Source organism: Artibeus jamaicensis, unplaced genomic scaffold (assembly GCF_021234435.1).
Source record: "Artibeus jamaicensis isolate MK-2021 breed Jamaican fruit bat unplaced genomic scaffold, CSHL_Jam_final contig_465, whole genome shotgun sequence".
Classification (NCBI taxonomy): Eukaryota; Metazoa; Chordata; class Mammalia; order Chiroptera; family Phyllostomidae; genus Artibeus; species Artibeus jamaicensis.
This window is the reverse complement of record NW_026521843.1, coordinates 28,378,470-28,405,014: the sequence shown is the minus strand read 5'-3', so window position 1 is coordinate 28,405,014 and position 26,545 is coordinate 28,378,470. Positions and strand designations below refer to the sequence as shown.

At 48.3% G+C, this 26,545-nt stretch overlaps 1 protein-coding gene across 3 annotated transcripts in view; it reads right to left on the bottom strand.

Annotated features, from left to right (window-relative positions):
* The window catches only part of PRKCE (protein kinase C epsilon), a 486,343-nt gene that overhangs the window by 323,802 nt on the left and 135,996 nt on the right, over nt 1–26,545 (bottom strand). Inside the window, exon 1 of one of the 3 annotated variants that reach the window (XM_037161259.2) lies at nt 24,605–24,673. The exons of the other annotated variants lie outside the window; for them this stretch is intronic. The gene's annotated coding sequence lies outside the window, so the exon portion shown is untranslated. Of the gene's footprint in view, nt 1–24,604; nt 24,674–26,545 lie in introns of those variants that run through there. 3 annotated transcript variants of the gene reach the window in all.

Sequence of the window (26,545 nt, the reverse complement as noted above, 5' to 3'; positions counted from 1 at the left end):
AACACACACACACACTCGGCACGGACATGTGGCTTTTAAAAGCCTTGCAATTTTTTTAGTTTTCTATGTGTCTTCAAAAGAGACAGAAATGCCCCTCTCTCTCACACACACATACACTCACACTCACACACACTCACACACACACACATTTTTGTTAAGACTGTTGTAACACTGACTTCATACATCACTGACCTAACTCACTGCACTTGTTATGAGGAAGGGTTTGTGTGACAAGGGGAAAAAATGTAGAAAAACTGAAATAATGCTTGAAGTTGGCATAAAGGCATTTCCTGTCTCTGGGAAGCCTGTTTGCCTGCTGCTGTTGCTCTGCTAGACTGAGTGCCCCTCCCCTGACCATTAAACACCTCACCTCCAAAATGCTGTCAGGAGGCAGGGGCAGGGGGCTGCAGTGGGGCGCCCCGAAGGCCGGGCCTGTTGCAGGAAGCACTGGACAGAGAGGTGGTGACTGATCCCCCTACCCCAGGTGCCCTGTTAGGCTGCAGAGCCACAAGGTCCCCACACAGGCAACCTCATGGGCTCTGAGACGAGACACAGGAAAGGGGTGAGAGGATTTGGAACGGAGGCGAAGTGAAAGAGAGCTGATGCTGACGCCACTGCTGCTACAGAAATGATTCTTCCCTGCAATCATCCCTGTGTGTAAACACGCTCCAGAGTGGGCAGGCCTGCTGAGGAGAAGTGGCCTTGTACAGAGTTAAAAATAAAAATGAAAAGGTAATCCATTCACCAACCCACCCAGCCCACCCCACGAACCCAGGTCTTGCTGCCTTCCCAGGCCTCCACGGCCCGGCCTCCCCATCTGCTTCCCGCCCTGGATGCAGCTTCCCAGGCTCCGCAAACCTCCGTATCAGCCTAAATTGTTGGCCCATCAGAAGAGAAAGAAGAAACAAAAACTCTCCATCAGAAATTCTGGGAGCTCCCTCATTAAGACAGATGAGCCACACACAACAAATAAGAACACCTCCCGAGAGACAGGGGTGGTGATCATTACGTACCAATGGGGGGGACTGGCCACAGGTCATCTTAACCGTTGAAAGTGCGGATCTTCCATGGGGTGGAAGATCCATGGCGGCCATTCTTGGACTCTGTCTACTTCTGCACATGTTTGAAGTTTTCCATAATAAGATAAAGAAGAGGAGAAGGAGAGGGGAGGGAAGGAGGGAGGAAGGAAGTGAACTTTGATATCCCGATTGGACTGATGTCCCATGGCTCACCCTAGGTTTTGTCACAGTCCTCACATGGGCAGTAGGGTACCTCATTGAACCCCAGCCCTTCCTACCTCCTGCCCCAACCAAGCTGACGAATACCCTGCTGGGAACAAAGAGGTGACTAAACACAGGCCACCGCTGTCCATTCCAGCCCTCTTCAGCACGACCTCTGAAGAGGCTCCCCCAGCCTGTGCCCCAATCCTCTCCTGCACATACACTGGGTGGAGACTGCTTTTAATGTTCTGTTCAGGATTCACAATAATAAGTGTTATGGGGTGAAAAGGGAGTGGATCACTTCATCCTTTCCTTTCTTCATAAAGATGTCTTCCCTGCCTTCAAAGGCTGTTTACCTTAGCTGATTATAGAGGATTAATGGAACTAATTGTGTTAACAATATGACTGCCCTGCTGAAGCTGGCAAATTCTCCCTGATTCCTTTTGATTGCCTCCAGATTACCTCACCGCCACCAAGCCCAGTAAACTTCCATGATCGTGCCCAGCTGTGCCCCTGCACAAAGCCAGATGTGCAGAGTCAGCACTCGGCTAGGACAGAGGCTATGGCAGCTCCGGAGTGTGAAATAGGCTCGTCACCCAAACAGGGGTGCAGAGGAGAAGCCAGTGATCCAACGCACACACCCTGTGAGTGCGAAGCTCGGGCCATGTCAGCTGAGCCTGATACCCTGACCTCGCACATCCTGGGGCTGTGACCCTCAAACTGGCATCTGCTGTGCCAGGAAGAGAACCAGCTGCCCAGGGCACATGCATCTCAGCTGCCTCGGTGGCTGCCAGCAGCAGAGTTGGACGTGCCCCCAGCGGTGGAACTGGGCCCAGGCAACAACCTGCGAGATAAACACAATGCAGCCAGAGTAAAGTAGGAACAACCTGAAGCTCTGTCACAGGAGACAAAAGGTGCTGTCCTTGGAAATCTGCAGGCGGCACTCCAACCAAGCAGCTGTGGGGGACCACTCATGGCTTCCTCTATGCTCCTCCTTCTGACTTTACCACTGTGGGTGATTTCCCCTGGGGTGTAACACATACCCTGGGACCCAATTAGTCAAATGTGGGAAAATCCACCACTTGCTTCTCACCAGTTAACTCTCTGATCCTTTAAATAGTTAACCAGTTGGTGAATCACAGGTCTCCCAATTTAATGGGATCCAAAAGCTTGCAACAGCTTGTCTGAGAAAGTGAATTCAACAGCTCAGCCACTTGGTGTGAAATATTTTCCAAGAAATTCCTATTTCTTTTTGTCCAGGAAGAACAGAGATCAAATCACTGCTGATAAACCCAGTAGCCCTGGGTGTGCTGTTTGTCAAAGTGGGAGGGATGTGGCATCTGTGCCAACTTCTCAGGACTTCGGAACCACAGCCCTGGGAGGCCCAGGCCTCCAAAGCCAGGAGGCCCAGCTGAGCCTGCCTCCTCCATCGTCTGGGGCACAGGGCTTGACGAGGAGGAGGAACGACCTTAAGGAAACCCTGGGCTCTTCCAGGACAGGTCCCCATGCATCTGTCTCCCCAGACCTAGCATGGCTCCTGGGCAATTGGAGTGGGGGTGAGGGTCACAGATGTTAGTGACAGAGAAGTGACTATCCCAATTGGAAAGGGAGAGAGAGACTTCACTTACCTAGTACAGTCATACCTCACTACTCGTCGGCTTCAGAATTCATCAAACCCTGCACTCATTGCATTTTGACAAGAAAAAATGTTTCAGTACCCAGTGCTTGCTCAGGACTCGTCGCACTCAGCAGAACTTGTATGAGTCGTGATGCTGCCCCACGAGGGAAAAGCTTCAGTGTTCGGTACTCGTTGGTCCTGGCACATGTCACGAGTCCTGACAAGTACCAAGGTACCACCGTACTGTTTTGTTTGGGTCATTACATAGGGGTCACAGGACTTATTGCAGGGGGTGATTATTGTGAGTTTATGCTCTGCATAAGGGAATCACTGCCAAAAAAGTTAGGAAGCAGCTCTTACGGAGAGAAGATTAAAAAGCAAACACTCCCAATTAGGAGAGAAAAGAGAAGTCAGCCTTGTGAGAAATATTTACCATATTTTTCAGACTATAAGACACACTCCCCCCCACCCCCTATGATTTGGGGAAATAATGGTTGTTAATGCTGCTGCTGAGTTCTGTTTATTTTTACATTGGTGAAATATTATGTTATTTATGCTATTAAATATTTTACTTTTTTTGCTTCAAAAATTTTTTTCCTACTTTCCTCCTTTAAAACCCAGGTGTGTTTTATGGTCCGAAGAATACGGTAAGCCTTGATCATGCAACTCATTCAGTGAGTGTCATAGATTCAGACCTCTTGCCTCACAGCATCCCAAATGCACCCCCACTTCCTTCAGCTGTCAAGCCACCTGAGTTAACCGGGTTGAAAGTGTAAAGCCCAGTGGCACAGAGCCCTCTATTGCCTAGAGTCCTCACAGAGACTCCAAATGGAACAAAAGGAAGAAAGCCACCATGTAGGGGTGGGGATCACTGGCAATTACCCTGCACCTCCATTTCCAACAACACGGTAATCTACAACCTGCAGGCAGGATGTGGGGGCTCCGGAGGGCTTGTTCCCCGGCCCTGGGCCCGCCACCTCATCTACTGGGGCTGCTAGTGGGTACACAATTTGGGCTGCTTTCTAATTATTCCCAAGAGCTACAGCACTTCTCTCTGGGGCTGGCTCAAGTTTCGTTCTCTGGAAACCAGCTGCTCTTGAAATGCCATGGGCCTTGCCCTGACCGGGTGGCTCAGTTGGTTGGAGCTTTGTCCCATACACCAAAAGGCTGTGGATTCGATCGCTGGTCAGGGCGTATACCTAGGTTGCAGATTTGATCCCTGGTCAGGATGCATACGATCAATATTTCTCTCTCTCTTCCCCTTCCTCTCTTTCTAAGATCAATAAACATATCCTCGGGTAGGGGTTTCAAAAAAAATACCATGGGCCTTCCCCAAACTACAAAATCACCTTTCTCCCCTCTGGAGAGGACAAGAACATTAATTAGCTTTCCTGTCTCTATGCCTTTACACACACACATTTGATAGATACAACAAATGATGTATGCTGACTTTACACTATAGTTTCTCAAAAGATAAACACAAAGAACTTGGAAAGAGAGAGTGCTGGACAAGCGCCAAGCCCTTCGCGGCCTGGCCTCCCAGCCCCTCACGCGGAGCCACTGCTGGGTCTTCCCACACTCTGCCCTTCATATCCAGTCCCTGACGCCTTCAAGTCCTTCACGAGCTGTTGTGCCTGGCCCTCGGTTCCCTTCCCACCCCAGATGCCAGCCCTCAGAGAACCCGGCCTCGCAGCTCCTCATCTCCCTTATTCTTATTGTCCTCAGCACTAATCCGCCCTGCACAGAGAAACCCAACCGACTGAGTTAAAACACAAGCGTTATCATGGTGCCTCTTGCCTCCAAACTTCCCTCTGTCCTTAGGGGGACATTCAGTTCTTCATCATGCCACCACTTCCTCCACACTGTCCCCTGTGTCCCTCCCATACCTTATTTGGCACTGCAAATACCCAGTGATCCAGCTAGGATCACCTAGCCACCACTCTGCCCAAGGACTCCCACAGGGGCCAGTCTGCAAATAGGACTGTCACTGGACTCCAAAGGCATTCCTTCCCATGCCCAGCCTGACTTCGGGTGCCCCTGCTGGTGTTCTCCATCTGAGCCGCTTCTTCGGCATTGAGCATCATTTAGACTGTCAGGAACACTCTTCTCACCTGTATGGTCCCTAGGTAGCTCTTCAGGGGCATTACCTACCTTTTATTCCCCTTCTCTCCTGACCTCTAGTTCCCAGAACTTAGCAAAAGGTCCTGCACATCAGAGCTATCCAATGAGCATTTGTCACTTGCCCCCACTACAGGCAGTGAGGTTCCATCTCCTCCTTTGGTGTCTATAACTTAAGGGTAATAATCATTTCACCTTCTAGGTGCCCAATGTCAAGGAAAGTGACTCTGGACATGAACAATATATTTTAAATGCTGTGCCTCCTTTCCACCAATCAACCAGTTTCTAAGTATTACAAAAAGGTAGTGTGGCTATAGCCTGTGAGAGCACCACAGGGCACAGGAGACCTGGGAGGAGTGGATTATCCCAAACTGACCTCAGAAGTTTTAAACACACAGCATAATTCTCCACCTTCCTAGCCTGAACTTGGCTGCCCAGGGCCTCAAGGCTCAGAGAGGCCGGCTCCTTGCCGTCTTGTATTAGATGACCTGCCACCAGACCTGAACAAGCTCTCTGGAGGTGAGGGCACTAGGCTGCAACCTCCCAGGATTCCAGCTCGTTGTCATGGGGGCGAGGAGCACAAAGGGCAAGTTTCTTGCCTTGCCTCTGGCCAGATGACCCACCCAGACCGAATCTCCCAGCGCCTCACCTGTAAACTCCCACAGGGGCAACAATCGCCCATAACACAGAGTGTTTACAATAGTCAAGCACTCAATGAAGGAAGAGGCAGCAGCCTTCAGTTGGCACTTGGGTCCTGATTCCAGACTTAAGGACAAAAAAGCCCCCTGGGCACCTCACTTCTAAATACCACAGTTAAAATCTTCAATTTCATAATCCCCACTGCCACAAGTCACAACTTCTCTTGCTGGCATTTAACATTCTCTAAAACTTGGCCCCACTGGAAGTTCCAACTTTGGCTCCCACCTGCTTATGCTTCGGCCATATTGCCCTCCTACTGCACCAGGCCTCTCTCTTTCCTCCCTCCCTTCTTCAGCACAGCGTGTTCCTTCCAACCCCCCGCCCCCAAAGTCCAAATCAAATGTACATAAACTGTCCTGATGCACGTGGCTCGGTGGGTGGGTGATATCCCATGAACCAAAAGGTCACCAGTTTGATTCTTGGTGGGGGCACATGCCTGGCTCGTGGGCCAGGCCCCCTGGGGTTGGGAGCGTGCAAGAAGCAACTGGGTGATGTTTCTCTCCCTCCCTTCCTCTCTCTCTAAAAATAAATAAATAAATTGAATCTTTCCAAGATATATATCCATAAACTTTCAGGCCTCCCTCAACCTGGAATCTGCTCTCCCTCTCAACACCGGGGCCCTCAAAGGCAGGTTCACATCTCTGCTCTTCTTGCTCACCCTGGAGGGTCCCCGTCCCGCTGGCAGCAGCACAGGCAACAAGGCTGGGCACATGCGAAGTGCTCGGTGGCTTCTCTGCTAAGTGATGTAATGCCGAGGGACCCTGAAGTTCCATGATATTACGTTCAGCTGGGAAAGCCGGTGGAAGAGTCACTCCTTCAGTCCAACCCCCTTAAAACAGCCTCCTTTGTTTTGCTGCTGAGCTCATTTCAGTCCCGTGAACGGACTGCACCTGAGGTCCATCTGTACTCCCCAGACCAGTGATCACTGCCAAGCCCTGTTCAACTCCCTATCACTTTCCAAAGAAACAGCCCCCTCAGACCCATGCATGCTGAACACAGTCAGGCCAAACCCATCTTGATGCAGTTTATCTCCGTGTGCTGCTGCTCCCCTGCTGTCTCGCCATTGTTCTTCACCCACCCAGCGAGCTGTGTCTGAGACTTCACAGGAAAAATGAATTAGGCCTCAAGTTTCGTTCCGCACCTCCCTGCGCCCTACCATGAGTTTCGAAGCTTATGTCGGTACCTCTCAAGGCCCTGAGGTGAACAGCCTCACAAACCAGCTTGCCACACCGGTGTCACCCTGTTCTGGCCTCTGGCCTCCAGCCTCCTACATCTCATCCGTACTGCAGCCTTTCCATCACCTGGACTCGCAACCCCAGTCCAAGCACATGAAAAACCACATGCTAACCACCAGCCAGCCTGGCAGAGAGCGAGCTAGAGGGAGAGAATGAGCTCCGAAACCACAGGCTTGGAAGAACAGGACGGCCACTCGGCTCCACGGCTGTAACAGTCAAGGACAATGTGTGCTCTTGGATCCGCACTGCAGACCTTGACTCATCCGAGTGGTGTTCTCTCTGGATGCCCTAGAGGACAGGCAGCATTCTGAACCAGGTGAGTCCCACACATGAGGAAAAGCCACACCAAACTGTACAGGAAGCAGACTTGGGAGCCAGACTTCCGGGGCTCCAGCTGCATTTAATCGCGGTGTGGCCTTGGGCAAGTCGATTACTCCCTTTGTGCCTCATTCTCGATCTGCAACCTGGCAGTTAATAACATGGAGTTAATGTATGCAAAATGCCTAGAAACTATGCCTGACATCATCACTGTGGTCACTAGTATTACCTCCTCGGCTTTGTTTGGGGGGGGAAGGCAAAGATCTCACCCTCAACCCGGATCTTCCTGTTTCGGGAGACTACACTCCACATCCTTTCTCCTTCCTGCCTCCTTTTGGCCTCCAAAATTTCAAACCTGAAATATCCACTGGAGCACCCCAGCCATCACTCTGTCCTGTTCCCACTTCCTTTCTCTCCTTTGCAAACACCCCAGATTCTTGCAAGCTACTGGATACACTTGGTGGCAAATTCAAGAGTGTTTATACAGCTTTTTATTATTAAACATGTTTTAGAAACATGCGTGGTGCGTGGTGAAGCAGGGCAAAGGAGAAAGCAGGACATTAAAACGATCAAAAACAGGTCTCCACCTCCTGGAATTAAAATGCACTGGTAACCCTCCACCAAAGCCAGAGGCTCGTTTGAGGTTCCAGTTCTTCTGAATTCAAACCAGCAGCTCAAACCAAAGAGCTGGCGGGGAAGATAAGGCAGATGGAAAAAAAAAACTGAGGATGAAAGGTTGAATCTGAAAATGTCAGATGAACCCTTTAGATGTTCTCGCTCAATAACATAGTTTCTGAGACCTGCCCACCAGAGTCCTGTCCTTCCTGAGCAAACATCTGTTATGATGACTGAGGCCCAGGCTAGTTTATTCTTTCTTTGCTAAAACTTCCTGTGGGGTATTGATCTCATAAATGTTATCCTTATGGCTCAGATGAAAGTCAACTCTCAAATCTAAGACTGAAAGTCACAGGATTGATTATTGTTTATGCTTTCAATCCCAAATATTTGGAATGAACAGTCTGATGTAACAAAAACATGTCCCATGGATGCCAAAAAACAAAAACAGAACTTAAATTTCTGTGTGAGAGATAATTAATTTTACCCTCATGGTCGGATTGATAATGAAAAATGATTCCGAACCAAAAGGGAGAAAGTCACCGAATTCTAAATGTGCCACTTTCTTTTCGCCCAATTAGACACTAAAGACTGGTTTAAACCTTGTAGGACTCCAGGGAGACTGAGCCTCGTCTGCTCCCTACCACAACTGAACAGACCCCTGCCTCTCCGAGCCTCTCCTCTCCTGAGAGCAGGCGGCGAGACGCCCCCATCCCTCCAGGCTCTGTGCAGAGGTAGAGAGAGCACCATCCTGGCCTTAAAACACAGGACTCCATCCCAGGCTTCTCTATTAACAAACAGGGTGGCATCACACAGGCTACTTCACCCAGCTGAGCCTCAGTGTTGACACCGTTTGACGGTTGTTTGGGGGTTTTAAAAGAGAAGATATTTGAAAGTTGGTACTTGGCAAACTGAAAAGTCCTGTTACATATAGATTGTAACACACAGTAAGAAGTTAGCTAGCACTTTTATTTAAAAGGAAAAGGCTGCAGCTTGTGGTGTAGAGGGGTGCCCGACCCAAAACAAACACACTCTCTCTCCCTCCCCACCCCAGACTTTGTCATTTGAGTCATTTCCTTACAGAACAATCTTTTATCTTTCCCCCTCACTTTCTATTCCCCTATAGATTTGTAGTAACACTGTTATTACAAAAGTCGCAGTCGTAATCATAGGAAAGAGAAACAACATAGGAAAAACCACCATAATACCACTACCTTAAGATACTTTGCAATACATTCCTTCCAGCCTTACTTGTTTGTGTATGCATGCATCCATATGCATGCATAATTTTCAACATTAAGAGTAGCTAGCATGTATTAAATAATTATTATGGGTCAGGTACTAGCCTAAGCACCCTACGTGCTTTTAATTATATAATCCTCTCAACAACACCTGAGGAGGTATTGTTCATCTTTCATTCTACAGATGAGGAAACCCACACTCAAACAATTTAAGACACGTATCCAAGGTCACACAGCTTGTAAATGGTGAAGCCTGGGTCCAAACCCAAGCAGAGTTCACTCAACCATTATAATACCGATCCAAACTTAATAATATGACTTGCAAATTTTGTCACTTAATACATTTTTTAAATCTTGGCATTTTACTATGTTTTTCTAGTATCATGATGGCATAGTTGTCCATAGTAGCAATGAGGCAAATTTTAATCCACTGTTTTGACTATTTCTGAGTACCTACAGCACACCCGCATTTGGGGTGAAACAATACTAAAAAGAACACCTTCTATACACATCTACTGTCATTCTTACCTAGAAGCGGAATTGCTGGGTCAAGAGGAAAGCACACTTTGAAAGTTCTTGATTTTTTTTTTTTGTCTTAGTGTCCTCCAGAAAGATTTCATCAATTACATCGTCCCCCATAGCCTTGAAGAAATTCTTGCATCTCCACCAACACTAGGTAGTATATTATTCAATTCCTAAACACAGTCTCTCTCAAAGTGCAACACCTCTGAAAGGAAATAAACCTACTGCGCATCCGTACCTCGGGCTGCTTCACCCTCCAACACTTCTGGGGAAAGGGACACGCAAGGTTGGCGGGGAGCGACCAGAAGGCAGGGAAGGTGCAGTCTGATGTGCAGGGTTCAGGTGGGGTGTGGGGTGGGGAGGGAAGAGGCCAGGGCGGTGGAAGATGGGGAAGAAGGAAAAGCTAGAGTGTTCCAAAAACAAAGTCTTAGAAAATAATAATAACAATAATAAAACGTCAGGAATCTAAGAGCAAGGAAAGTTTAACTGAAAATTAAAAACCAGAAATTTCACAGTAAGTTTAGAGTCTGGCCAGCACTGGATGGCTTCCCTTGGGGTGACCCAGGTGGGCAAGCGACCGAAGGCCTGGAGGGCAGCCAGGTGCCTGGTCACCCACGGACGCGCTGCATTCTGGGGGAAGTCCCTCTGGTCTCATCCCCAAGGAAAAATCACTGATGGATTCCCTACTTCCAGAGGGCCAGGACGCCCCAAACCTTTCACTCTCACTATAGTCCAGGGGACGGTGGACAAATGCCATTCGGCCTCCTCATAGGACAAACTACCCAGCCACACTGACGGTGCTCTGGGACGCAGGGGGGAGGACCATGGGACCGTTAAAGCACATCCTGAGGTCAGACACGCATGGGGGAAAGCCACACGCCAAGCCTCCATATCCACAGTGCCAGGCAACAAAGGGGAGTAGGAATTTTCGTGGTTGTGTAAGTAAACAGATGAATAAATGCCCTATACATATATATATATGTGTGTGTACACACACACACACCTATATACATATACACATATAGCCATATCTTTCCAGACCAAGGAAAACAGTTAAATGAGAGCCCCATCTACACCTGGGATGTGTCTTGCTTTAACTGCCAGACCCATAAATACACCATTAACACTCCTATCTCACCTGTGCTTCCTGGCACTGGGGAACATCATCCCAGGGCTGGCGCTGCATTGCAGGGGCGGATACTATCGCTCCCATGTTTCAGACGAGAAAACTGCGACTGGAGGGAGACTGACCGGAGACCATCTCACTGGAACGTGGCGGGGGCAGAGCTGGACCCCCCAGTACTAATGGCCGTACCCACAGCAGCGGTGGCTGTCGACCCAACTGTATCCCCTCATCCTTTCTTAGAAATAAAGTAGTACACTGGCCAGAACAGTCAATACAACTCTCCCTGCACAGAGGGTGGAAGCGCTGGTTGGAAACATCAGGTTCTTTCCTGCTGCCTGGGGAAGTGCACTTGGGCCGCCTCCCCCTGAGCTGACTGACCAGGAAGTGCTTCCAGGCGCTGACCTTCCTGAGGTCTAAGGGAGGGGGACGAGGGAGAAGAGGCCAGGTACCCAGGGTTGGAGAGCTGGAGTAAGACAATGAAACGCAAACTCAGAACAGGAGCCTGTTTGTAAGACCAGGTCCCGGTGGAGAAGGGACCTGCTAGGACAGGCTCGGAAGGCACCGTCTGAGCTTTGGAGAGCGGAATCGCCGCCAGCCTGCTACGGCCCCAGCTCCAAGAACACGCTGCTCTCTTTTGCCTCCAGAACCAACACTTTACCAAATGCATTTCTTGCCTAACATTACGAGAAAGTTTTTTAAAAATCATATTCTTGATCCTGAACCACCAAAGAGCAAAGAAAAAGGAGAAACTGCCATATCAAATTTCCTGTATAATCCTCTTATGAGATTAGTACCTTCTTAAATGGTAATGAGGTTCTGGCTTGGAAACTAAATTATGCCACAGGGTAATTCTCCTGGGAGGGGACACGAGTATGTGACATGGGGTGGGAAGAGGGAACTCTGCTCCCCTGCTCCAAGTGAGTGCAGCTGGAACCACTTCCAACCAGGAGCTAGGAGCATGGGGCGTTAGAACCAAAAGGAATTTAGCACCCAATCCAATGCCTTTGTTGGTTCATTTGGGGAGAAGTCATGTTGCCAAGGCCTCCAACCTGGAACTCGGGATGGCATCCCCAAACCCCTTCTTGGCTCTCCTCTGCCCCTGAGGGCCCATGTAGACAAGCGCAGCCTGTAGCCAAGGTGCTACGAAGCACCCCTCCCCCACCCCTTCCTCCAGAGAGTATAAAGCGTCTGCAAGACATTGTCCAGGCTGGGACATTTCAGCAACTCTGTTGCAATGAATATTCCTGGCGCCTAAGCCACCTCCTGAATGCGCCTGAGGCCTTGAAAGAATCAAGATGCCTGGCTCGCACCTCAGAGCATGGATCCCAGAGTGTTGGGGCTGCTCATTTCCTCTCGAACTGGCCATGATGTCGGATGACCCATCCCGCCGTGTCCACATGCATATTTGGTCCATGAGTCTTATTTGCCTTCCTGGTTTTCGGCATGAAAGATTCCTCAAATCCCAATGGAGGACGAGTGAGCCCGGACCCCAGCAGCAGTGCCAGGAGTGAAACCGGAGATCTGGACAGAGGCAGCGCTCTGACCTCCAGCTGTAGCCCGGACACAGCCACCTCCCACAGCCAGCAGGAGGCTTCTGTGGAGTCACCTGGCAGCCTCTGCAGCAGGGCAAGGGGACAGGGGCCACCGGTTAACTCAGGTCGACAGTCCTGTGGGACAATGCCTCTGCATCATTCCTGGCCGGCTGAACTTGATCAAACCCCTCTCAAGTTTGACATTTCTAGTCTCCAGCTCTTGGCTTCATGATTCTTCTCAACCTAGTATCAAGGCACACTCCAATGCCCCATCGCCACAAGCCTCATCCCCGCAGCTGGGAGGTGGTTACCTTCTTCCTCACTCCGGCCACCTAAATCTTATTGTTCTCTCCAAATCAGTTCCTGGGGAGGTGGTTGGGAGGAGACTTTCCTGACTGTCCTGCAGACTCTGGGAACTCTGCTCCCCACTAAGGGTCGATGTGCATGACGCGTGTCGGACCCACAAAGACTAGAGTCAGTGTTTAGCTGATTGTGCCTCTGGAGGGTTAGGGCTCACAAATATCCAGCTAAGTTTGGCTGTGCCGGTGCCCAACAAAAGAGAACCGATGCAGATGTTGTGGAACACACGCTCCACGGGCCAGGGTAGGTGCCTTCCACTCTCACGGTAATGTCTGACGGACGCCCTAGGGGGTCATTTCCGTTTTACAGTGGAAGAGTCTTGACAGGCCACAGTCTGAACCCAACTCTGCCTGCTCTCCCCCTCCCTGTCCTGTGTGTCCTCCCAGACAGCACTCTGATGACCCGAGCTCTGGGTCTGACCTGCCTCTGTCTCCATGTGACCCCCTTGTACCTCTCTGGGCCTGTGAAGAGGACGCGTGGCTCTCGAGGCCCCTTCGTGCCCTACCTGGTGTTAAGCCAGGGGCATGGGCACGTAAGAAAATGGGATGACAAATCTGCACCGCCCCCCTCCCACCTCCACCCTGCTTAGGGTCAACCCTGTCATTAGCACCTGCCCCACACCAAAGACTCACCAGGGAGCCATCAGCACCCCACCACTAGCCCCACAAGTCCTTTCCTGCTAATGCAACCAGTGGGCCACTCGAAGGCCTTTTTTAAAAATGACCTGTGGCTGGCTGGCAACCCTGGCCAGGAGAAGCCTGCCGGCCCAACCGGGGCCCTCAGAGGCAGCTGGGCTGCTGAATCACCTCAGAGAAGTGCCTCAGGAAGGTGTAATGGCTTTCTGGCTGGTGATTAGCCCACGGAATGAAATAACACCAAATTCCCTGAAGTTCTGCAGCCTGGAACTAGATGCCAAAAACTTATTAACTCCATCCCAAACAAGGCTCAGGCCTGGGCTGCTAGCGGGGCCAGGAAACCCCCAAAATGAAATTTTGTAAGCCATTTTCTTCTAATTTCCTTTCTGTTTTCTCAAAACCAAGCTTAAAACTCTTAGAGTACTTGTTAACCTACCAAGGCTTACTAACTCTAACGTGTGGACTTGACATTAAAACATGCACCCTGTAGCCTATGATTTTGTTGGTGGTGTGCTATTTCACACGAGCCATGTGACCACTAGACTGTAAGCTACACAACAGCAGAGAACAACGCTGCTCACAGGTGTGCTTCCGTTCCAGCCCCTCTCCTGCTGGGAGGCCAGCTCCCTGGGCTCCCAGCCCTGGGTGGCACACTCTACAATCAATAGTACACATAATTATCATCACCTACCGTAGTAGGTACTATTATCATCATTTCATAGTATTTGCATGTGCCGGGCGTTATTGTTTTAAAGTGTTTTACATCTATTAACTCATTCATCCTCATTAGTACCAGCCTATGAGCTGGGTACTAATATTGCCTGCATTGTACAGAAGAGGACACTGAGGAAGTCACCAGCCCGAGGTCACCCAGCAGGTGGGAGGAGGAGACTGCATTCATGGAGTTTCTGTTCCTCACCATCACATCTGCTGCCCCCACCTTCCCCCTAGTCCCCCCACCCTCAAACTGCCGTGAGCTCAACATGCACCATGCCCCATAAATACTGGTTTTACTGGCTGCCATTTCCACAGTTCACTCTTTAGGCTTCATATTTCACACAGCCCTTCTGCTGTCTAAGATCGAATTTCCTGCATGAGATCTGAGTTCTGCGGCTTCCTCTCTCTCAGTGGGTAATAATAATCCTCTGCATTTGAATTATGCTTTACATTTTTCACCAGGGCTGACAGGTCACCTCCCCCCAAGCACAAATCCTGGGAATGTTCCAGCAGGGCCAGTGTGACTCGTGCATGGAAGCCTGTCTTACTGAGGTGGGATCTCTCCAGAGAGGTGAAATGACTCACCCAAAGTCACACAGTTCATCAGGGTTGAGGCTGAGGCTAAAACTCAGGCTTCTTATATCTTGGTTCTCTCCTCTTCCCACATGAAACAAGATGACTACGAATAGTCATCATTCCCTAAAAGTGGAATCCCCTAGACAAAATTATGTAGAAATATAGGGGTAGACGTAGGGATAGAGAGAGAGATGATAGAGACAGAGAAGAGAGGGTGTGCAGAGGCACGAACATCCATAATGGCTACAATAACTTTAAAATTCCATTTAATATTTTTAAATGGCATTAAGATTTTAAAATACTATTAAATCCAAGTGGCTCAAACTTCAAGAATTTGGAAACTCTGCAGTACCAATGTTCCCAACCACGTGTTTTATTCTGGGATTGCCTTTCTTCTCCAAGCCCCGACTTGAAATACTTGGGCAATCTATTGTAACAGCAGAGAAACCTCACCCCCTCCCTGACCTCAGACCAGCTCTGATTTCCTTTAGAGCCGTACATAATGATGACTTTTATTTTATTAACAATAGATTATATGTGAGCATGGTATAGACTCAGAAAGTACCAAAAGCATTATAATGGTAAGTCAGCATCCTTTTTCTCTCTGGCTCTCAGTGACCAGAAACCATTACTCCTTTCTCTTGCTCCTTTCAGAGAGCATCTATGTATTCACAAGCATATTCGTCTATTTTTTCAACTCAAATAGTAGTTTGCCACACATAGTCTTGTACATGTATTTTTGCACTGAACAATGTGTCTTGGAGATTCTTACATCAGTACATACATGGCTGCCTTCTCCTTCTTATGACTGCCTACTGGTCTACTGCATGTCTGTACCATGGTTATCTGCTGGACCTCTGGTTGCCTCTAACTGTTTTGCTACCAGAAACAAGGCTGCAATGACCACAGATGATGGCCAAGGTTCTCCCACTCCGTGTGTGCCCTGTCTCCAGTACAAGAGAATTTTATGAAGACCACATTCCCAACCCACCTTGCAACTACATGCGGCCAGTGACTCAACTCTGGCCATAGGACACTGTAAGCGAATGCATACATTGGAAGTATGGCAAGTGGCAAGTTTTGGGAACTTTCCTGAAGAGAAAGCAGATGTATTCCCTTGACTTTCTTCATATTTATCTTGTCGGGAAAAAAAACTGAAATGGGCAAAAAGATCAGGGGCGTCCTGTCTAGAGCACATTTCAGCGTTACATCAGACTGCAGTTGTTGTTGAGCTACCCACACACAACTCTGGGAATGGTAAAGAGCTACTAACAATGCCAGTGAGCGCCCCCTTAAAAAGATGCAAATGATGTCCAGTGGAGGCAAAGTTGACGCTGTAGTGAATACTGAGCAGTTTTGCTTCTAATTATGGGTTCACTCTCACATTCTCGGTGGCCTACAAGCCTGTGTGTGCTTTTAGCTCTCCTCGGAACCAGAGAACATCTCACTGGTTCCATCATTAGTTGAGGCAAATAACATCTTTCTGTCGTGTTTACTTTACATTTCTATGACAGTCATGGTTTTACCTTTTAAAAAAATTACCCCTTTCGTAATCCTTTTCACTATCCCGCTGCCGGGAACACAGATGCTGCTGTCTTAGACAAGAAGACTGAGACCATCCTAGAGAGAAGGAGCCCAGGTCCCTGACTTTTGAGCACATTGGACTTCACCCAGACTTTTCCGTGCAGGAAAACCACTTCTGTCTTCTGTAAGTCCCATGTTGTTCAGGTTTTCTGTTACAGTTAAACCTAACGATGAAACAACTTCCAAGAGAAATTTTTACTAATAGAATATGCAGTGACTTCATCTTTGCGCAGCTGCAAAGTCTCCTTTAGACTGTTCTTGGCAGAAATGATTAATCAGTCACGGTGCTTCCACCTCCGCCCCAGGGCCCTTACTCATAATGCTTCTCAAGGTCACACTCTAAGCGGTCATTAGGATCAGAAGGAGTTATGAGCAGCATTTAACTACCATTCCAGTTCTAGGATGACAAATCAGCACAAGGTTCTCAACTGCCCAGGTTCCAACAAAAACTTGTTGCCTTAAATCCCATCTTCTCCAGAGAAGATTTAGAGCAGCGAACTACGGGGACCAATGTGAAGGCCTGTGGAGCTTCGGGACGAGGAGGGGCCCCAGCCTTGCCCATCAGGCCAGCATGCACCCCACCCAGGTTCCTTCTCCTCAAGGAGTTCCCTCGCAGTCTCCTAGCCACGCGAGTCACAGAAGGGGCGGTCTCTGGATAGGTGAGCACTATACCATCAGGTGCCAGGTTCTGGGCAGTCTGGGGCTGCGTATAGCAGTGATTTAGAAAGACTGGCTGGGCAGTGGGGAGGGGACAAACTGTAGTTCTACGCATGCCAATCCCAGGAACAGAGAATGGCCACTAAACTATGAATCAGGGAAACCAGCGTCCCCTTCAGCTCTGCTCCTACCTCCTCATTAGCCGTGTGATTGAGCAAAACACCTTCCCTCACTGGATCTCAGGTTCCCTATCTGACTGGACTAGATGATTCCCAGCCCAAAGTTGATATACTTCTTTCCACTTAGAACGACACAGTCTCTGCAGTCTGGAGAGCATCTTCAGTTCAGCAGGGCCAGGTGCAGTGACAATTCTCCCCATCACCCAACCCCACCTCTGGGCAGTGGGGGGCTCCAATCCTGGCAGCTAACTCCGCGGCAGAGGGAAGGGCTGGCAGGACTAGTGACCTGGTGTTCTCCAGTCTGCACACAAACAGGAAGCCAGGCAGGGGTGATAATTGTTTAATCAGCACCCCAGCAACACCTGTTGAGTTTCCCTTAATGATGTGAACAGGCGGCATGCAGGGAACAACAGTTTCTCGTGGAGGTTAGCGTTGATCGTGATGTGCCATCAAAGATGACAGGAGCAGTATTTCTTTGACAATTTTCTGCAATTCGTATTCTCTACCTTCCAAGCCTACAGATGCCAATTGGTCAGGTAGGTATATTTTGAGTGTCTACTGCTGGTACCAATGATGGTAAAAACACACACTGAGTGTTGGAGGGGAAAGAAAGAACTGGAAGGCACATTTCGTGCCAGCTGGGAATCTACATCTTGAACTTGGGGGACAAGACCAAACTCCGGAGAAGTTAACGGGCAATAGAATGAGCAGAAAGTGGGTCATATATAAGGGTCACAGATGATCAGAGAGAGAGTAACCTCCACGAGTTGGCTGGTGTGTCCAGGAGCAGTCCAGGTGAGCTGAGTTCTGTGGGCAGCCCTGGAGGATGGGTAAGATCTCAATGAGCTGAGGGATAGAACATTCCAAGTGTAGAACAGGGGGTCGGGGTGGGAGACACGCTGGAGCAATAACTCTTAAACGTGAGTGTGCATCAGAGGCTTGCTGGGCTCCACTCCTGGGGTTTCTGACTCAGTGGGTCTGGAGAAGGGGACTCAGAATTTGCATTTCTAACAAGTTCCCAGGTGATGCTGATGCTGCTGGTCCAGGGACCTCACTTGGAAAGCCACTGGGCTAGACTGTAGAGGGCCATAAATGCTATGCAGCTGGGAGCTCCGGAGGTCCTGCCCCAAAGGAAAGGTAAAATGGGAGTGGTGCCATTGAACTTGCTATTTTCCATGACTACAAATGGCTTTCCTGTCCCCTTTGCTGTTTTCTGTTTTTGCATAGACAGGATTACTAAACACCGATCCCTACCTACTGCCGTTATTCATATTTTTGTTCTAATTTCTGTGTGAAACACCGTGCTTTTAAGAGAAACTGGCTGCTCTGACTCTGGGCCATCATCAGCAGAGATAAGAAAACACTGTGTGGAGATTTCATCTTTCAAAATGCTGAGTGTGAACACCCATCTTTGTTCTCATTACCATATGTGAATGCCTACTTTGTGCCAGCCACAGGGCCTAACGCTATGTGTGTATTGCACTTGTGGAATGATAGTGCAAGGAAGGGATTGCCATCCCCATTTTACAGACAAAAAAGCAGAGACAAGTTGTATAGCTTGCTCAGGACCACATCTATAAAAGCCAGAGCCAGCACTGAAAACCCAGGTCTACCTGCTCCCCAGCCGGTGCCCGCCCTGCCCCCTGCAGCCTGCCCTCTATCTCCCCAGGCAGGCGGAGAGCTTACACACGGCTCAGCCCAGTCTTGGCAGTCTCAGTGGGGACTGTCTGCAGTGACCCTTTAGACAAAACTTCCTGAAGGACCCAACCTCTGAACGAGCCCCTAAGTTGGGTGACAAGCCCCCCCCCCCTTCACAGGCCCCTGGGTGGCAGAGCTTTCCTAGCCTTCCTCTCCTTAGGCCCTGACGCCCACACGCTGCCCCCCCAGGCACAAGCACTTCCTCACCCAGCCCCGGGTCCTCCCTCATCTGCCGGCAAGCTGGAAACTATTGAGGGGAAAGAATCAAGCAATACAAGTAGAATAAGCCAGTCCAAATGGACAAATACTGCCCTGGCCGGGTGGCTTAGTCAGCTGGAGCATCGTCCCATGCACCAAAAGGTTGCAGGTTCAATTCCCAGAGACGGCATGTACAAGAGGCACCTGATACGTACCTACCTATCTCTCTCTCTCTCTCTCCAAAATCAATAAGCATATTCTTAGGTGAAGGTTAAATAAAAAAAGAACAAATACTGCATGATTCCACTTATAGAAGGTACCTAAAGCAGTCAAATTCATAGAGACAAAAAAAAGAACGGTAGTTGCCAGGGACAAGGGGGAGTGCAGAGGAAGAACTGTGTAACGGGCACCGGGACGATGGACAGAGTTCTGGAGACGGACGTGATGGTCCTTGCACAACAGAGTACATACACTTAATGCCACTGAACTGCACACTTCAGACGTTAAGATGGCAAATTTCACGTTATGTGTATCCTGCCATAGTTTAATCAGTGGATAAACGGACAGACTGAGGGGAAGGAGAGAACTGGGCTTCTCGGGTCCTGCTCTAGCAGCCTGTGTCTCCGGCCCCCACGGCTCACACAGGGGCAGGAAGTGAAAGTGACTGCGGGACGAGGGAGCGGGGAAATGGTCGGGTGGGGGAAGGGCAGCGTGCTGACTGCACACTGCGGAATCATAATGCTGCACACTTGAGTGGTTCTCTTCGGTTCACAAGCTTTCTCACACACTCGGGCTCACTTGGTTGATGTGGTTGATACGGTTTTGCTCCAGACAGGATCCTCAGAGCAAAACCCTTACAGAATCTACCTTCTCAATGATGCATATGTGGGTTTAAGAACTTTGCCCTTGAAGTCTGGGATGAGGACCCCAGTCTCGTCTCTTCCAATCTCCCAGCTGCTAAAAGCCTGCATCACAACCTCTAGCCCTTAACCTCAATTAGGCATACATTTACTGAGTTGGACATGGGAGCTCAAGGGCATGGACACAGTCATGCTGGACAGCTGTGTGACCTTGGGCAAGTTTCTTGGGCTCTCTCAAGGTCATTTCTTTCTGCATAAGACAGGAGATCTGTGATAGGATAAATGAGATAACGCATGCAAGTACTTAGCATAGCCTCTCAATAAGTGACAGTTCTTTCAAGGATCTTTCCTTGCTGGGTCTCTGCTGGTAAGACCCACTCCTGTTCTGCAGAAGTCATGGCCCAAGGACACAGACAGGGAAAGAGCAGACACAAGCAAACAACGCCATGATGTGCAGTTTGAATGGACATGAGCGCAGGGGCAGTACAACAAACCCAGCCAAAAACAGAGGATTCACCTGGAATTGTGTAAACGATCCCTCACCAGGCTGGGACTCTTTACTTAAGGGGCCCCACGGGTAGTTGTTAAGAGCACACAACCACGTAACTAGACTGGGATTGAACCCGTCTGTATGATTTTAGGCAAGTTACGATCTCTGGGCCTCTGGTTTCTCATCTCTTAAACATCGACTGTAAAAATAGTGCCTAGTCATTAGTTTCCTATAAAGATTGAATAAATCAATGCACAGAGCATGTCTGAAAAGGGGAAAGATATTTATGACCTAGCTATTCTAATTACTGGGTCTTTGACTTATCTTTCGCATTTTCTTCTTTTTTGTATCCACATATCTAATCAAATTTTACACAGGATTTAAGCTGCAGAGCTGTGAACATGCAGTAAGTGCTCAGAAAAGTTTAGTTTTCTGCCATGACCATATATTTGACCCCTGTTACCCAATTCTCCTCCCCTTCTTCCCCTCTGGTATCCATCATTTGGCTGTATCTGTGTTTGTTTTTATTAGTTCGTTTGCAACACAACTAGTTATTAGGGAAAGAGAAATCAAAACCACAATAACAGCACCTCTCACTTGTTAAAATGGCTATAATCAAAAAGAAAAAAAGGAGTTTGTGAGGACATGGAGAAAAGGGAACCTCTGTGCACGGTGGGGATGCAAGCTGATACAGTCACTATGGAGAACAGTATGGAGGTTCCTTTCAAAATTAAGACTAGAACTACCATATAATCAAGCAATTCTTCTTCTGGGTACTTGCCCTGAAAAATATGAAAACACTAATCTATAAAGATACATGCACCCTTATGTTCATTGCAGAATTACTTATAATAGCCAAGATATAGAAGGTATGGAAGTATTCACTGACAGAGAAACAGATTAAAAAATGTGGTGTCTATATAAACACACAGTGGAATACTATACTCAGCCATAAAAAGGTGAAATCTTGTCATTTGCAACAACATAAATAGATCTTGAGAGTGTCATGCTAAGTGAAGTAAGTCAGACATAAAAGGGCAAAAACCATATGATTTCACCCATATGTGGAATCTAAAACAGAAAGTATCAAACGGGCATCTGTACTCTTTAAAGCTACTCCAGATAATGCCAATGTTTAGTCAGGGATGAGACCCACTCCATGATTACCCTAACAGCTCTCAGCTTCGGCTATCCTGAATTACATTTGCTCCTATGGCTGGGGTATCTTTATAAAGCTCTCACTCATGCATGCGCTGAGCACTCTTGCCTTGTTAAGGCAAGACACCCCACTTAACATTGTGGGATGGTGACAGAGTTAAATCAGTTGCAAACAGCCTAGGAGCCCCGCCCCCACCCCAGTAAGGGAACTGTGTTCCTGCAAAAAGTTTCTCTCCTGGGAGGGGTGAGGAAGAGCACCCAGGGGCCCTCACTTCTAGCTTGGCCCCTTTAAAGAACATTCTGTCTGCAGAGTCTGCCAGTTTAGACACACTACTTTATGGAACTATTCCTCAGCAAAAAAAAAAAAGCTTAATACGTTGTTTAAAATGAACAAAACTCACAGTGTATACAATATTTTGGGGGGAAGCACTCTGTTTCTAAAACATTTCAGAAACAATTTACTAAACATTTATTCCTTTGGCCTAAATAGAGCAGAGCCCACAGTGGCCGAGCCAGCGTTCATCACCAGTGAGGGGGTAACAAACCCAGGGCCGTCCAAAGCCAAGCCACTGACAAATACTGGGTTGGCCAAAAAATTTGTTCAGTTTTCTTTCTATAGAATAGAAGACAACTTTTTCATTTTCACTAATAACTTTATTGATTTGGATACTTTGAGTATGTCGGCCATCTCCTGCTATTGGCTTCCAGTGGGTACAGGCCAGGGGTGCTGCTAAACATCTTCCAATGCATAATCCAGCCCCACAGCAAAGAATTATTTGGCCAAAATGTCAGTAGTACCAAGAAACTTTGCAAACCACTTTTGACACATTCCATCAGTCACTGCACCTTCTCCATATGCTGCACAAATCTTTTTTGCATTTCAGTTGCATTTTTACCTTTTTTGAAATAATAAAGCATAATATGCCAAAAAGTTGCATATTTTTCCATATTCAATATTAAAATGACTGCACAAAAATTCACCAATTTTGATATGATTTTTTAATGTAGAATGATATGACAGCTGTCACAATACAATCTAACAAAATTGTTTCAAATGAGGTTAAAGACAACTATGCACTACTAGAGCCATCGTACAGAAAGAAAACCAAATGAACTTTTTGGCCCACCCAATATTAAAAGCCATCTTACTTACAGCTGGGAGCAGAGAGGAGGGATTAAAGTGGAAAGCTGTCCCTTCCCATTCTCTGAACTCAGACAAGACAAGCAGGGCCAAAGGATTCAGGCAAACCCGTCCCTCATCTCTGATGGTGCCAGAGGGAAGAGCAGAGTCGCGTGCCACCCTGGATGGCAACCCATGCCCAAGGTGCTGAAACTGCCCCCGTGGCACCAAGCCCAGGGGACTTGACTATTGACACTCAAAGTCTGACTACTCAGGGTTGGTACCAGCTCGTCTAAGCCCATCCAGACCCCAAAGCACTGTCCAACCTTCCTGTCCTGGGATTAAATTCCAAATGTCTCATCTTGTGGTACAAAACGGTCCAGCTAAATGACCACATCCATCACCCGGCACAATTCAAACCCCTGAACAGAGACCAGATCTCATTATCTTGCATTCAAACATCCCCATTCTCCCTTTTCTCCGGACCTCATGGTGATGAAACGATTTCCCTAAAATACACCATTTTCTGAGATGTTTTAAAATTTGAATCTCTTTTAAATTGCCTTGGCATACTGTTTAGAAATCAAGTTCCACCTTTCAAGCCATATTTTACTTTTACTTCAAAATTATGCACCTACGTCCACATGCAGCACCCAGCAGAAGTAATGCCATTGAGTGTGGCTGGGAGGGTACGTGAATGTTTCGCATGAGACGGACAGCAATTTGAACTTTTTACCTAAACTGTCATATGGTGTGCTTGAGTGTGACATTGCTATGTTACAAAATCACATGCTTATGATTTTGTAATAAAAGATTTGGTATAAATTACCAGCCCATAAAACAGGGGCATTATTTGTGCCGGACCCTGCGGACACATTTTGCGATCCCTCTCATACAATGAGCCAGCTGGTCCCACTGTGGTCTGGTTCATTTGTCCTCAGTAAACAGGTGAGAACAATGACACTGCGTGGAATGCAAATGCTAGTGTGTTCTCAAGTCAGGGACTAAAATATTAAAATGGTCAAAACTACCCTAGGAAACCTTACCAGCCACACCACATACAGACAGAGTATATTATGCATGTTTATGCTCCTATGTCCAATGATACTAATTCACACTGAGGTTTGAGAATCATTGAACTGAATCCCTGTGGAAGGAACAAAAGGAAAGCCCTGTCAGCTTTCAGAGACCGTTCAAGTCTGTTGCCTGACAAGGGGCTGAGTGGAGCATTCAAAAGTAGTTTTCCCTGGAGGGTTTACAGCATTTGTTTAGAATTGGGCCTTAATACATTTTAATGTGTCTGTTGTTATGAAGATTAAGCCAGAAGACAGCCTCCTCTTCAGGGAGAGGTAGGCTGTCAAAGACCCTCTGAATGTCTTACACTATTAATATTTTCAAAACACACATTAATTATAGCATTTCATCTAATCTAAGATGCTATCAGTTAAGATGGACTATTTTATCTATCATTAAGAAAAAATGCTTCTGATTAAAGTATAAAAGGCTACCTTTGTAAGATGTATCTGGAATTCATAGGTCTTAACAGGTAAAAAACTCAATGAAACACAGTATGAAAAATAAATAAATCCATATAAAAAAGAGATACAGTATCACTTTAAACCTCAATCTAGACAGACAGTAAGTATTACTTTCCACATTTTGCAAGAAAGGAAAGGAGGAGGGTGCAAGACTGGCCCCAGTCACAGGAATAGCATACGCAGCCAAGCTGTAACTCGGACTCCGTTTCCCACCAGTTCTGGTCACCACCCACAGACCCACAGCGACTGCCAGGAGACACCAGAAAAGGACATCCTTTCTGGGACCTCCCCTCCTTTCCTCACAGAACCTATGCTCTGGCTGTGGCCCCACGGGCCCTCCACAGACCCCTCTCCACCAGCTCCCAAACTGCACCCCACGTGTTCCCTCCCAGCTCCACACCCCAAATTCCCACTGCCCTGTATTTTACCAGAGCCGGAAAACCGGGAAGCACCCTCAGCTCCCCTCTCTCTCTCTCACCGTCAACACTCATCAGTCGCTAATTCCTGGGGATCCTTCCTCCTAAGTACTTCTCGTCCTCTTCTTCCACTCCAATCAACACAGCCTCAGTTTCCATTTCACCACCTTTTACCTGGATTCGAGAACAGCCAGTGAACTGGTTTCCTCCTCTGGTTTTCTGTTCTCCAAATGCATCCCCACAAAACTCATTTTAAGATCCAATCTCTATCAAGACACTAAAAATGGCCACTGTCCGCATCATCAAGCCCCGTGAGACCAGAGGGGAAACACCTGGGCTCAGCAAACCACGCCCCCCCGTGCAGCTCACCCTCCTCCGGCCTCACTCCTCACAGCCCTCCACCAAGCCTCGTGCATTCCACTGCCCAGGGAGCCCAGAACACCCCAGTGCTCTCACTCGCATCTCTGCTTCGGCTGGCACTGTTCCCCCTGCCCAGAATGCCCTTTATCAGCTAATTCTTACCCGTCTTCTGAGACTTGCTAAGGAATCTCTCCTGATACTGGTCAGCAATGCACTTCTTTATGGCTGCACTAGTCTCAGTGTGTTGCACTGATCTCTTCTGGGTCCCTGATGCGGCAGATTTTAATCACCTGGTAAGAGTGGGTCTGGGACCATGTCTCATTCATAATTATGTGTGAGTGCCTAGCACAGTATGTGGTACATAGGAGATAATTCATGAATATTTGTGGAAGGAAAAATGAAAGAAGGAAGGAAGCCAGCTTTACTGCTAGTTTTGCTACAACTTCCCCAATTTTAATGATGCAAGTTTTATTTCGTTCTTCTACTTCCAACTCCATAGGTTGAAACTCCCCCATTAAGGTTCAAAGCCTGACTTGATCCCTCCTCTAGCAGCCCAGTTCCACCAAAGCTCTGTCACTCCTTTCTCCCTCTCCCCCGTCCTTAGTCCTTCTGTGGAATGGAGGCTGCCCTTGAACTCAAGTCCCAAACTGAGTTCTTGCTGCCTACTGCCACAGACAGTGGCCAACTGCTTGTTAAAACTTCCCTTGGCACCTGCCAGGCGCTGCAGTCTGCCGGGGCTCTGGGCACTCCAGGCCTGGCCTCAGACCACGGCCGATGACACAGGTGACCTGACTGCTCCCTGGAGTGGCCAGCCTAGGTGCGGCTTTAGGGCAGTGCTCCAGCCTGGGCAATGTGAATCAGGCCGGGGAATCCCCATGTTGTCAAAGTTTACATCCCCTACTGCTCATCCTCGCCCGTTCTGTTCTGTTCCTTCCTGTGTCTTGAAAACACCTCTCCTATCTAGCAGCCCTGCGGCTGGACTATAACATGCCATCCAGTCTTGGGCAACTTGGCTCCCCTACATCACCCCTCCCCACTCCACCCCTATAAGTGTTACTTCCATCTACTCAGTGCTCTACAACCCCAAGAACTAGGGGGAAAATCCCTCACCACCTGCCCAGCCCAGAGGAGACTACCCACACCTCTGTCCTTCCCCTCCCCAGGGCATACCCTGGGAACTGTACCCAACTGAGACCCTCCTGGCCTTGTGAATGAGCAGTCCAGACACCCAGATGCTCAGGGCTTCCCTCACCAAGCCGCAGCCTGATGGCCCCGCTCTAACGGCTGACCCCGCCTATGCTGGACGGTCTACCCCTGCCTGGGCCTAGATTAGGATAAATACCCCCTCTGCCACTTCAGCAAGGAGAAACCGCATTTGTCCTCTGGACAAACCAAATTCTGAGTGGTACCATCTGTAGATCTGAGTATGAGGGGCCCTGCCCTGGACCCAGTACTTTGCAGGGGTATCCAACCTCATGGTGTCTCTGGGCCACACTGCAAGAAGAGTTGTCTTGGGCCACACATTAAATATATTGCAACATGTAATCACCAAAAATCTCATCACGTTTTAAGGAGATTTATGATTTTGTGCAACGCCGCATTCACAGCCACCCTGGGTCACATGCAGCCTACAGGCCACAGCCCTGCACATCACAACACAAACATACACACGTTTTATTATTTAAAAAACTGCTGTGGCTGGTATGGCTCAAGGGATTGAGTGCAGGCCTGTGAATTGCCAGTTTGATTCCCAGT